The sequence below is a fragment of the Euprymna scolopes genome, chromosome 1 (genome assembly GCF_053919585.1).
Source record: "Euprymna scolopes isolate OS-2025 chromosome 1, ASM5391958v1, whole genome shotgun sequence".
Classification (NCBI taxonomy): Eukaryota; Metazoa; Mollusca; class Cephalopoda; order Sepiida; family Sepiolidae; genus Euprymna; species Euprymna scolopes.
The window spans coordinates 54,564,791-54,578,949 of NC_136482.1; positions in this window are offsets into that span (position 1 = coordinate 54,564,791).

Sequence of the window (14,159 nt, forward strand, 5' to 3'; positions counted from 1 at the left end):
TGATATGTCAAGAGCAATTGCCCTAGAAAGGAAGCCTTTGTCAAAAGATTCACTAATCGCGTGGGATATAATCGTCAGCACATCTGCGGTAGATCTTGCATAGCGGAAACCATATTGTGTGCCACTAAGAAGGTTATTCCTGCTGAGGTGGTTGACTATTTTTCTATTTAATATTGATTCCAGCAACTTATTCATGACACAAGAGACTTATTGGTCTGTACTGAGAGGGAGATGACTTATCACCTGAATTCTTAAATGCAGGGCATACTGATGAGGTTTTCAAGGGAGTCGGAAAGCACTTCTCCTTAAGGCAACGCTTAAACAGTTTCGTAAGTATTGGAGCAAACACTATAATTGGGATGCCGTCAGGGCCAGTTGCTTTACTGGAATCAAGGTTCTTGATTAGCTTGGCGACCTCATGCACGGATATTTGTATGTTACCTAGCTTGTTCTGTGTTATAGGAGGAAATATGGGGAGTTGATGACCTTCGTCGCATAGGGTAGAATTAGTTGCAAAGTTCTTTGCAAATAGTTTGGCCTTGTCTGATGGTGACGAGATGACCTCTGGTCCATTGATAATAGTTGGGATATAACGCACACTTCTGTTCAAGATCCTATTTGTTATTTGCCAAAACTAGTGGGAATCAAACCGCTGATCAGCTACCTTGGATTTAACAGACTGGGCGTATAGCACTATTGCATTTTTTATTACTCTTTTACAGTGGTTGCTGGCAGTCCTGAAAGCAGCTTTAGTCTCAGTGCATCTATTACGTTGGTAGTTATGGAAAAGGTGATTTCAGTGCGCGATAGCAGCAGCACATTCTGGGGAGAACCATGGCTGGCTGTAAGGTTTTTGTTGGAATTTTTTAGATGGTATGAATCGGTCCATGCCTACAATTAACCATTCAGTCAGATATGATACTATGGAGGACACATCCTTTTAAAACATAGAATGCATAGGTAAATCAGATATGAATGTACGGAAGCTATCCCAGTCAGCAATAGAGTATCGGTATACAGTACGGTGGAGGGGGTACGTCTGGGGACTTATTACATTTCATTTTTATCTTAACTGATACGACGGAGTGGTCGGAGGATCCTAGAGGAGAAAGAACGGAACATGAACATAGCTCAGGGGAAGTTGAGAGAAAAAGGTCTAGGAGGCTTGCATATTGACCAGTAGTATCGGGCACACGGGTGGGCTTCGCGAACAATCTGAGTGAGGTAATAAGCAATGGAAAAATCATGAAAAACTCTTCCTTTCGCCGTCTGTCTTATTTGAATGGGTCAGCCATTCTACATTATGGACGTTGAAGTCACCACAGATGTGGACGTTAGCCGAGGGATGTGCAGGCAGGATCGGGTCTATTTTCTCAGATATACTGTTAAAGATAGTAACTCCACTGTTATGGGGCCGATAGAGGGCAAATATAAATGCAGTGGTGTAAGCAAGTGCAACCCTGAAGCACATATAGGGTAAATTAGGATCTTCTCTAGAGATATCCCTGCCACACGGGAAGCCATCTTTAATATAGGCACATATTCCATGCCCATGGCGATCTTGGGGGTCACATTTAGCTGTTAAGTTAGAGTATCCGTTAATTATGAACTCTTCTAGGGAAGTGGTTGGCCCTATTCCAGTTTCGCTTAGAAATAATATGTCCGGTTTCGTCTCATGTAATTGGGTTTCAACCTCTGGAAGGTTGGAACGTAGACCCCTGATGTTGGAGAAGGAGACCTGGTAGTAGGGGTCTACGTTGGAAGATGGGGGTTCTAGGTTTATTTGAGGGTTTTTTTCTGGAGATATTTCATGTTGAGGTTTTGGGATTTGTGGAACAGGTCGGCTTGGCTTTGTACGATGTTTATAGACTTACGTCTGGTGCATTAATACTGATTGAAATAGAAGTATTACAGCTGTTCAATACTCTGTAGGTTATTCAAAAAAGTATTGAAAACCATGCATCTGTGCAGAAACTCTGATTTTATTAGATTAAGCATAGAATGTTTTAGGTGTTTTTTTATAACATTTGCATTGCGGTCAAGATCGTTGTGATGTAACACATCCGCTTGTTTAAGCACTCGTAAAAATCCCAGATAGCATGAGTAATTTAAAACCAGCAATTACACAATCAAAGAGAGATTAACCAGGGCACATTCTATCCAGAAATAAATTGCAAAGATAGCGCAGTGACGAGAGATCTAAAGTAACACAAATCGCCCTTTAAGTTCTGATATCGAAAGCAACAGTTACATATGTGGAATCAACATATAAATGTCATCTTAACGAATATTAGTAAGCGTTCAGAAACTTACAAATGAGAGCGAAAGGTAGATGAGTAATGCCTAGGAAAAAATATTTGGTAATCGTCAAGTATGTTTACAAAATGCCCGTCCTTATCAGCTATGATAGTATATTTGTCAAATAATTTCTGTGAGAATTTAAATGCCCTAGGAGTGAAACCATACACTTTATAGTCAGTTTCTCTCCTAGACTGTTATCCTCATAAAAAAGAAGACGACGTATTGAATTTCAAATTGAACTATATTTTGCTTACTGACGAAATATACATTCATCCAATTTGATGAGGTTTCATCGACCTAACAACAGGGACTACGTGTATTTATACTAATTTCTAATCGACAACTGAAATTGAACTTCCAATATGTACTATATAAATTAATGCTAATAATAAAACACCTATATTCATATTCATAAGCAGCACATTGCAGTATGTTCCTCTTTTTATGTACGTAGTCAAGATATGCCCAAAATTATTTAAAAGTATAATTTAATATTACGACTAAATCAGATTAAACATGTGGCTATATCCTAGTTGAATGAAGTCCCTTAATATTTTGTCTTTTTCACTTCTTATTTTTAATTCTTTTATTTTCACTTGTATTTGTATTCAGCATCAAAACACAATATAAAGTCTATTATGTCATTCTAATCATATTAAGTTCAGTTAATGTGTATTGTCCATAGAATATTTTTTAGCCATTCCTTATCTATAACTACTTTTTCTCATATAAACAACTTTCTTATACTTTTCTTGGGTTGGATTCAACCCTGCTTCTGGAATGTTTATATTAAATAAAACTAATATGCTTGCATTTTTAAGAACTGATTTACCATCAAATAAACATTCACATACTGTCAATGTTGTCGCTATTATTACTATAATAATTGTAGAAATCGTAGTAAGAATAGTAGTACTAGTAGAGTCCACTAATGCTATAGTAGTAATATGTGTAAAAATGCCAAGAGCGTAATAAAAGTGCAATGATTAAAATATTATCAATGTTATTACATTACTTGTATAAAAAAAAAATGAAACTAACAAAATCCAATTGATCTTTGTATTTTCTGACAAGCAGTTACAAGCTGGCTTGGTTGGTTAAACATTATATTCTGACTGTGTTATACGCTTCTTTGTAATTAATGCTGTAGGTGGTTGTTTTCAGTGGATGGTCTTCTTTTATTAGATTCGCATCTACATATCTAATGTCAAGGTCATACTTGATACAACATAACACGTGTACAGAACACATCTTGTTAACAAGCAATGATTTCGGATTCGTTCTTTCATGAGAGTTACTCAATTCGAAATAATGTCTTTGTATTACACACATTTTATTTAATGAAGCTTATGATAGAAACGAAAAAAGGAAAAATAGGAATAGATTCTACAAATTCTATTATTCTTAAAGATAGTCCAAATAACAAAAATGCTTTCCTTCTCAATTTCCTTAAAACTAATATAAAGTAATATGAGTATAAACCGAAGTAACGAAAAGCCAAGAATATAAACTATCCGTTAAAAAAAGTAATATAACTCATTCTGGCGCCGTAACTAGATAAAATTGACGTTTATAATAAAATTATATATATATATATATATATATATATATATATATATATATATATATATCTAACGTTCATATTAAAAGGTTATTGAATTACTAAAAAAAGTAAGCGACCACATTGCAAATAATTTTCATCTAAATATGTTAGATGATAACCAGGGAATTTTTTTTTAATTTTGAGAGGTTGACTTAAGAGGGCAATCTTCATGAATAATAATTAATTACACAGCATTCTTTTGCAAACTTTATGAATGATCAAATCCCCTGGGTTATTGGTACAGTCTTCAATATTTGTCAAATTATATAATAATATAACGCATTTACAATCGGCGTTATCTTTACCAGTAGTCTACTAAAAGAACAAATGAAATCAAACTTTACATATTGGTGACTGTTGTTTATCGATAATGCTTTTAGAGATCATACTTTTTGAAGATTATTTGTGTTATAAGACGTGTTTCGCTGAACGATGATTTACGTGTAAACAATTAAACATCTTAAACATTTTACAGAAATTACAGAAAAAATTAACAGAACAGACTATTTTATCACCGGAAGTTTGGCACCGTATCAATTAAAATGAAATGGCACAGGAAGAACCACTAGAAACGCAGTAGAACGTGCCGTTAACTTGGAAAACCAACCGGTGTAAGTTCTAAATAGTTTATTGATTAAGTTTTACACCCAGCGTTCCGTACTGCTTTTGTTATGAAATTTTCTTTCTGCTCCATCTTTTTATTCATTGCACTCTAAATAGATATGGGGGTTTTATTAATTTTAGTTGATTTTGAAATATACATGCTTATTAGGATTATTGCAAAAATATGAAAGGGCTAACAATGTTTGCATAAGTAAAAGGGCACTGCCCCAAAAGATTGAATATATATATATATATATATATATATATATATATATATATATATATATATATATACCCTTTTTCATGTCTACTTTTTTTGTTTTCGTTCATTTGTTTTTAGTTTTAGAGTAGGGGTGAAGGGTAGGTAAGTGCCGTTTGATAGGGCTAAGTTGTTGACAGTCAGGAGGTGTTAAAATACTATTAGTCTGACGGTTACTTTTACTGTTTCAGTCTAATGTACTTTTTATTCTTATAGTCGCTACTACCTATATGCTAGGTTGTTTTTATCGTTATACTTTCTTTACTGATGACGACTTGCTATTGATAAGTGTTTTTATATTTTTTGTTTGTTTTGTTTATTATTTATTTATTTTTTATTTATGAATTTACTTTCATTATTAACTATTTTTCATTCTTTCATTTGTTTTTACTTTTTCGGATTCCTTATTCATTTAGTTATTTGTTGTTTTTTTACTTATTAGATATATATCCGTACGGTAGGGTTAGTTTTATTTTAAGTGTGTATATATATACATACATATATATATATATATGCATATATATATATATATATGTATATATATTAACGGTAATTGTATCGGAATCGAAAAAATATTGGAATCGTCACATCACTAATATATATATATATATATATATATATATATATATATATATATATACATACATATTAGCGATGGGACGATTCGAATATATTTCTGATTCCGATACTATTACCGATTCTGTACTAAATTCCAAATTCCGATACAATTACTGATTCCGATTCCGATTCTTTATAAATCTTTAATCTCTAAATAGTTTACAATAAAATTGTTATTTTGTCCTGATTACTATAAAAACACATCTTAAATATGCATGTAATTTCTCAAACGTAAAAACACACTTGTGACGGGGTGATATAGATATTTTAGTATTACTGGAAGTTTAAATTAATAAATATTTAGTATGTTATTATATCTACAAGCAGATGTTTAAACAACAAAATCAAATAAAATCAAAATAAAATCAAATAAAATAGATAATTATAGAAATCGGTTTTGGCACCGGAAACAGGCTCAATTCTTCCTGACTCCAATACCTCAAAACTCCGATTTTTTTTTTGATTCTCAATTTCGATTTCGATTCCGATTCCGAAAATTGTCCCAATATATATTGTTTACCTTGGTAGTACTTTATCCAATGATGGCACACTTGATGCGGAAATAAGACAGAGAATCAGTAAGGTATCAGATGCATTTGGAAGGTTAGAAAATAGTCTGGTCTGATGCTGATCTAACTCTGTCAACTAAAATATCAAACATGTGTATTGCCATACTTACTCTATGCCTCTGAAACATGAGCCCTGTATCGGTCACATGTAGAACAGCACTGCCTTTGACACATTCTTGGTTTAGAGTTGAACAGTTTTGTCGCTTATACATGTGTCTTAAGACCAAAATCATCAGTATTGCTAGAACTGTTACTAAAAACCAGATGCGTTGGGCGGGTCATCTTGGCCGGCTTGATGACTATCGACTCCTAAAACAGTTGTTTTATGGTGAGCTTTTTCTTAGCATATATATATATATATATATATATATATATATATATATATATTACTACTTCATTTAATCACATAAATTAATATACGATAGTATTATTTTATGCATAACCTTTAGTATTTACTTCAACACTGCTTAATACATAGGTAGAGCTAGGTAGTAAGCTATAAAAATATATACGGCAATTAAGCTACAAAGAATATTCCGTGTTTTATCCACGCTTGGATTCGTCAGGCTTATACGAAGAGTTGTGGTTGTCTCGCGGTTTTATATAGGCACATTCTATTGAGTTTTTACTTGGCCATTCAGATTCTTAGTTTCCACCGCTCCCTTCCAAATCAGCCAATAAGCAGGCACTTACAGGACAAAGGCCCAGTTGACCTTGGATTCACCCCTTCCTTTGTGTGTGCTTTTTAGCGGGAAGCGTAGATATCTAGTGATTTGACCTATTTTAAACCTAGGTGTAGTTAAATGTGTTTTCTATTATGTTAGTTTATATATATATATATATATATATATATATATATATATATATATATATATATATATATATACATATGTATGATAATTTACATATATGTATGTTTATTTTATTTATTTATTTTTCTATTGTTATTGTTAATTATGAAATTATTTTGTATAGCTATCCTAGAGTAAATTTTATCCCGTGTACACAGTTTTTCGCTATTTATCTCCTACAGTTTAATAGATGTTGGGGTTCTTTAAAGTATATGACAGAAGAATTTTCATGAAGGCATAATCTACATGGATCGTCTAGATCTCTACATGTGTTTGCTTCTTACTATTTTCCATTCGAATACTGGCGTTCTTAAATTGCCATATATCGTTTTATAATTTACTATATATATATATATATATATATATATATATATATATATATATATATAGTAGTATAAGAATATATGCCTTAAGCTGATGGAAATCGATGTCGATAACTTAGAAATTTGAACTGTGGATTTAAAAGTGGAGAAAAAATAATCATTGTATAAAAATCTTTGATAAAAAGAATGTTAAACATGCAGTATTAAAACGTGCTCTTCGAAAGTAGAATGAGTTTGCAGTTCCTGCAATTTTCCAAGAAGAACTGAAATGTACAATTTGAAGTAGATTGCTCTTGTCTAAAGCTTGCTTGGTGAACCATGTAAGGTTACACAAAATTAGACAAGACCAACAATTCATGAGGATGTGCTGCCACCTCCAAACCACCAGAGTTTTTTTTGTAATATCTGTGGATAATCTGCAAACGGTTTGGTATGACACCCAAAGGTTCACAATGTAGTTTTTCCACAATAACCAACAAGTAATGGCAAGTTCTTCCTTCCAAAATCTGTGAACGATTTTACAAGAGTATAGCTAAGCGGTAAAGCAATCTACGTGCATATTGCGCAATCCACGTGCACACCACGTCCGACATAAACCTAAGGAAATTGCAAGCTTCTGGCAAGAAGTAACAATCATATATATATATATATATATATATATATATATATATATATATATATATATATATATATATATATATATATACATACTCATGAGAAAAAAATGGGCCAAGAGTGAAAGAAAGAAGAAAAAGATTTTTCAATATTTTTCCATGAATTTTTGTTAATTTTAACTGAAAATTTCTATTTTGCAGATCATTGTTCTTATAGCATATAATAATAAGTGGAAAAATTAACTCTAAAAATATTAAGACCATATTTTGGTGAGGATATAAAAAATAGAATTGCAGGATTAAGGCAGTCCAAAATAACTTACTAGGAGAATTTTGATATTTCAAGAAGAGAAAATGTTAAAACATCTATTTCTGCAGTCAAGCGAATTGGTCAAATGTTCGAAAGCGACCACTCGATAAAAATGAAATCTTGATCTGGTCGCCCTAGAGCATTCAATTTGAAGGACGACTACAGACTTAAATTAACTGTTTTGAAGGATCGGAAGAAAACTTATGTTGACGATAGCAAAGAATTCAAAACAGGGGTTGGAAATTCTCGTTTTTTACGTTCTTTTCCTCCTTTGCGGTACGGGTTCGAACCTTCTTGCCTATTACTGTGTTTCTTTTTTGTTCAACACACACCTTTAATAACCCAGGAAGCGCCAGACTATCCAGGGTAGTCTCTTATATAAACTGGTTTATCACACATATTTGTTCTTTCAACTCTACTTCTAAACGTGTTTGTCATAAAAACGTTTAATAAGCATGTATTCCTTTATCAAATGATTTATCATTGATTACGAAACATTTTGATACGGCCAATGGTATGATACTCCTAACATTATCATTATCTGCGATATCAATAATAGTAGTAAATATAATATAGAGAGCAATACTAGTAGTAGCAGTTATTGCAGCAGTAATATATACAAATATGCCACAAACTTAATAAAGATACAATGGTCTTTTTATTTTATGATTTCCCGTTAGGAAAAAGAAAGCAACATAAACCAATTGAGCCTTGCATTTTCCGACAAGCAGTTGCAAGCTGGTTTGGTGAGTTTAACAACATATTCTGTCTGGTTTATACGCTTCATAGAAATCAATGCCGTGGGAAGTTGGTTTCAATAAATTGCCTTCTTTTATAAGATTAAAGTTTTACATATCTAATGTCAAGGTTATGCTTGATACAACAAAACACGTGTACAGAACACATCTTGTTAACAAGCAATGATTTCGGATTCGTTTTTTTCATCGTAGATTTTCAATTCGACATAATGTCTTAGTAGAACACATAGATTATTGTAAGGAACCCGAATGTATTAATACCTTACATCATACTTATAAGCTAATATACATATATATATCTATACACACCAATGAAGTTAATTGTTAGTCGCCTTGACATTGATATGATGACGTCCTTCCGTCTAGATAGACGATGAAGGAATGCATCTGACGGTTGTCATGAGTGGTGGCAGCTGTTACTGTGACTGCGCAAACCGATACGGGCGCTGCAAATTATGTTGCACTTCCCGTAGGGGTACCCTCGATCAGGCTTTTCCAATGCTGCCACTGATGCTGTCCTTTTGCGCCTGCCTCTCTTTTTCTCCCGCTGTATATTTCTCTCTCCTCGCTCAGCCGGACACACTTCTTGACTTTGACTCTCCAGCAGTCACGGTCTGCAGCGTAGGATTCGAGGTCAACATGGTGGATGTGGTCGGATTTAAGACCCTTTTGCACATATCCTTAAATCTGGGGAGTGGTGTACCGCTTGGTTTGCTGCCGGCTGGGAGTTCGCCATACAGCATGTCTTTCAGGATTCGGTATATCCTGCATGTGAACGAAGTGCCCTAGCCAGCGCAGACGTCTCTGGGAGAAGAGGGCAAACATGTAAGTTATGGACAGATTAGGACCCCCATCTATAATATAAATCTCACCTGTCTGTTTAAATGTATGTATGTATGTATGTATGTATATCTGCCTAAAACTTTCATCGGAGGCGACAGATTTTCACGAGATCGTTATCATTTTAAAGCTCGACTTTTCGGACGACAAATATTGAGAAATTGACTAGAAATATTAATTCCTTCATCCTCAACTGGGCACTTTTTACACGGATATTTTCGAAAACCAACCCCTCTTTTCTAATGTCTAGCCTTAATTTAAACCTACGTCATTTTCAGTTTGGCAATGGGCGCTACAGCAAACACGTCACCTTTTTTAACTTTCTTTTCCTCTTTCGCGGTACAGGTTCGAGCCTGCTTATTACTCCTATTTTTTTTTTTTGCGTTTGCAATTATCCTGTTTTTTGCTCACCGAACACCCTTATACACACCTACAGTTTCTTTTCAGCCTTCGCGTCACGGGTTACAGCCTGTCTGCCTACTACATCTTTTCTTCTTTATGCTCAACACATACCTACAAACACCCGGGCAAAACATTTTTGATCATTTTGTTAATAAATTATTATTATTATTATTATTATTATTATTTGAAAAATGTTAATCTTTCCCTGTTTGGTTTTATAGTTATTTGATTTTTACTGAGTTTCATATTTCATTGTTCTTCCTCTCTCTTATAGAAATTACAAATCATATTAATTTATGTTTTCGATGCTACTTCTTCTTCTTCTTCTTCTTCTTCTTCTACTTCTTCTTCTTCTTCTTCTTCTTCTTCTTCTTCTTCTTATTATTATTATTATTATTTTCTTTTTAGTCATTCGGTTCTAGTGACTTTTTTGAAGCTTTGCTTGTTTTGGATTTTTCAACATTTTTCTATGTGTGTGTGTGTGTGTGTGTGTGTGTGTGTGTGTGTGTGTGTGTGTTGGTGACCATTTCTCTTTGTTTCTGTTTCTGTCTATATTTTTTTTTTTCAAATTTATTGGCCGTTTTCACAAGTTTTTTTGTTTGTTTTGTAGTCGGCTATTACTTATAATGTTAGACAGGGGTAATTTCGAGAATTCTCAAGGTTGTGAGTTATCCAGATATTTTCTACGAGTGCTTGGATTTTTGTGTAAAGGAATTAATCATTGAAAGTTCCTACTTTTCCCAAAAGGAAAAGTCTTGCCGAAAGCTGACAATTTTTCTGAGACTTTTACGTATCTGTGATGTGGATAGGTGAGGGTATCCGTTAATTGCCTCTCTTATAGGTTTCCATTTTTGAACTGAGGATTGAGGATGATGGGATGGATTCCTTCTTGTCTTTTAGAAACTAGTCTAACAGTATGTGTAAATGGATGAACATCGGTAATCCAACTCTACCACTGGATTTACTACCAAGTGGGATGTTCACCGCTCTAAACGTTAGTTGCTTAGGGTGAAATGTTGTTTGGGGTCGGTTCCTTTGCAACCAGTCTGCAACTAATATCAACTCCCGATCTAGGTCTGGGATGATATAAATTCTTCACGAAGTTTTCGCCTTCTTCATTTTAATAGGCAAATGGGGCATGCTTTACCCGTTTGCGAGAGTAACTATTAATTTAGAATCCCTTAATTACCATTTATGCGTTTTTATCTCATCAAAAACTAATGTTTAGAGGAGCGAGACTTTCCACCCAGTGCGGATCAATGCATTTATAGGTCTACCCCTTTTAACTATACACTCAATTCTGGTTGGGAATATTATTTCTTCGGGACTCTCTATTTTCCCGAATTTCCTGGACCGATTTCTTTCTTTAGTGGGCCCGTTGGGATCTGCTCTCACCGCTTTCTGGATATCCACGACCTCTGGTGTTTATCTTTCTCAGAGTTACTCCTTTCTTTGAGTATTTGACATGGTTGCATGTGCGTGTGTTTGACCTCTGTGGAAGTCGGTGGTGAGTGGATTTCGAGTTTAACCTAACCTTTCTTTCTCCTGAAGTGAAGTTATTTAACTCTTCCTCAGGTGACCATTAGCATCTTCGTTCTAACCTATTATAGCTGGAACGCCCTCGCTGCGGTCTTGCCGAAACATATCCAAAAAACTTACATCTTACAGCATTACAGCTGCTGTAAGGTCCGATTTTGGGTACCCTAAATCTAGTTGTGCCCCCTTGGTCTCTGATACTTGTTAACGTTATAATTTGATACGCTATGATTTATAATAGTCCGCTCCTTTCTGTGGCCACTTCGGAGTCTCTCATATAGCATTTCGCTTTGTCTAGCAGCAGACATAATGTTGCCAGATTTGATCATACCACATCCTCCTGGATCAAGGGGTTACTTAACGCATCTATGAATAATTAAGCTAAATGCACTTGCACAGCTGAACTTTTTGCGTCCCTATAAGCTAACTTAGCAAGTTTGTACATCCTACTTGCTAAATCTGCGAGTGACTCACGTCGATCTTGCCTTATTCTTTTTTAAGGCCGAGCAATGTGGGTAGCATTTATGAACTCGCCCTACTGGACTGCTATTTGATCGAGCAGATCCTTACTTGCAGTTCGGGTGATCATCGAGAAATCCTCCGACCATTTCCGATACTAGTTCGTCCGTAAAATCATATGCCTGGTTTACTAGTTCTGGGTCTGTTAGCTGGCAGACCCGCTCTTTCTTTTTCAGAGCTGCTAGCCGTAGCCTAATGTCGGACGATTTTCCAGTAAAGATTGGGATCTTCGATCTCCCTGTGAGGACTCTGTTAAATTGAGCTCGGTTAGTGATAGCCATTTTCTCTCTCCCTCTCTCCCTCTCTCTGTCCCCCTCTCTCTCTTCCCTCCCCCTCCCCTCCTCTCTCTCTCTCTCTCTCTCTCTCTCTCTCTATATATATATATATATATATATATATATATATATATATATATATATTAATAGCTGACGTTTAAACAAAAAGATCTATCCACAAAATAATTTTTACAAATTATTAAATCCAAAAAACTTGCAGAGTAACAAAAAGAGCAGGGAAAATAGTCACCTACTTTAGTTTTTCTGTAGTGTTCTGGTGTCTTTATTCCCCTTTAGATGCTGGGTTGAAGTGAGTTTTTGCATTGTTGTGTTTCCGTGAATTTTGATTAATTTAGTGTTTCTTTTCTTCGGTTGTTGTGTCTGTGGATTTTTTTCCCAGGATGTATCCTTATTTTCAGGCACCAATATGATACTATTGTTCCCGGGGAGTGTTACTTGATTGAGGAAATTCCTAGGAACACAACCAGCTCCCCGGGCGAATAAACGATATCAAACGATAGACACATGGAAACATCAATGCAACGGGTCGATACGTTGTCGGCTATACCTGGCAGGCATGGGTCGCTTTTTGTGTCTTCATTGCGTCGTTACATACATCTTTCTATCGTCATCGTTTGACATTAATAGCAGGGACCCCAGACTTAAATCGAACGCTTTCGGGGGTGACCTTTCAAATTCTAAGGTCTCTATATCGTATTGATTTGGTTCAATATTATAAACAAACAGTAATTCCTGGCTCGAGCCATCCCAGATTGATATATTCTAACATTTTCAAAATCACAAAGCACCGGCTTAACATATCTGCACCTTACAAGTACAGACAAGTTCGGCACAAGATTCATTAATCTAGAAACCCCCAGCTCACCTCAAAAGGGAGCTCTCTGTTGTTCCACAACCTAATACCGTATCTATGTGTTTTAAATAGTCTTTCTATTTGAGAATATTAGTATGCCATCTAAATACAGCAATGCAAGCTCTTCTTGGCCCTGTACTACTATGGACATTACTTCTTGGAAGACCCCGGTGGCGGGGGGGGGGAGGTGTTCGCGAATCCGAATGACATAACAAATTTAAAGAAAATACGGTGACAGATGAACGCTGTTTTCTCTTAATCGTTTTTATTCAGTTTAATCTGCCAGTAACCTGACTTGAAATCTAATCATTAATTTTTAACGAGATTTTAGTTTTTCTTTTTGTTTTGTGACTTACTGCATATAAAAATACGTGTTATACACAAACACACACTCATACACGCGCGCGCACACATATATGTGTATGTGCGTGTGTGGGGGGCTGTATATACACATCAGAACACTCGGGGAAAATATATCGAACGGTACTTACTTTGTTTTTCTTGCTTTTTTTCTGTGTTCTTCAAGTACCCGTTTTCTTGACTGTCTTCATAGCGCTGATTCTTTTATTTATTCTTACTAGAATTAAATTAGTCATGACACCAAAACTGGTGTGTTATATATCGCTTGGGTTTATATATATATATATATATATATATATATATATATATATATATATATATATATATATATATATATATATATATTAGATATGATTATATTTTTATATATTTGTTTATACATATGTAAAAGGTAAAGTAATTAACCGATCATTAGATATTTGAAGAATATATATACGAAGAATGTAGATGTGCGTTATAATTTTTGCGATTAAAAAACAGGATCCTGAATAAAAGTATGTACTCTATTCCAACCATCATTAATGGACCTAAGGTAATTTCGTCA